Source organism: Sapajus apella, unplaced genomic scaffold (assembly GCF_009761245.1).
Source record: "Sapajus apella isolate SASKATOON/1434 unplaced genomic scaffold, GSC_monkey_1.0 scaffold80, whole genome shotgun sequence".
In the NCBI taxonomy this organism is placed as follows: Eukaryota; Metazoa; Chordata; class Mammalia; order Primates; family Cebidae; genus Sapajus; species Sapajus apella.
The window spans coordinates 1,920,611-1,921,644 of NW_022437020.1; positions in this window are offsets into that span (position 1 = coordinate 1,920,611).

Sequence of the window (1,034 nt, forward strand, 5' to 3'; positions counted from 1 at the left end):
GGCAATTCTCCTGCCTCAGCCTCCTGAGTAGCTGGGATTACAGGCACATGCCACCATGCCCAGCTAATTTTTTGTATTTTAGTAGAGACGGGGTTTCACCATGTTGACCAGGATGGTCTCAATCTCTTGACCTCGTGATCCACCCGCCTCGGCCTCCCATAGTGCTGGGATTACAGGCTTGAGCCACCGTGCCCGGCCACTTCTGTTAATTTTTAAATGCTATGTACGGAGCTCAGTATGAGTCATAGTTTGTCAAAAACAAGCTAGTTGTCTACTACATATTATGTAGTTTGTTAGTTTTCTTTTTTAATTGTAGTTGGTAGCTAATTTGAGGATCATTGCAGGGTACCTATTTTCTTCCCTCTCTATGTCTTGGGCTTTTTTCTTTTATTGGTGAGAAAAAAAAAGCAAAAGGAAAAAAAAAAAGGCTGGGTGCAGTGGCTCATGCCTGTAATTCCAGCACTTTGGGAGGCCGAGGTGGGCAGATTGCCTGAGCTCAGGAGTTCAACACCAGCCAGGGCAACACAGCGAAACCCCATCTCTACTAAAATACAAAAAAATTTGGCCGGGCGCGGTGGCTCAAGCCTGTAATCCCAGCGCTTTGGGAGGCTGAGGCGGGTGGATCACGAGGTCAAGAGATCGAGACCATCCTGGTCAACATGGTGAAACCCCGTCTCTACTGAAAATACAAAAATTAGCTGGGCATGGTGGCGCGCGCCTGTAGTCCCAGCTACCCAGGAGGCTGGGGCAGGAGAATTGCCTGAACCCAGGAGGCGGAGGTTGCGGTGAGCCGAGATCCCGCCTTTGCACGCCAGCCTGGGTAACAAGAGTGAAACTCCGTCTCAAAAAAAAAAAAAAAAATTTTCCAGGTGTGGCGGCTGCAGTCCAGCTACTTGGGAGGCTGAGGCAGGAGAATTGCTTAAACCCGGGAGGCAGAGGTTTCTGTGAGCCGAGATCACGCCACTGCACTCCAGCCTGGGCGACAAAACGAGATTCCGTCTCCAGAAAAAAAAAGGAAAAAGAATCTAACAAAT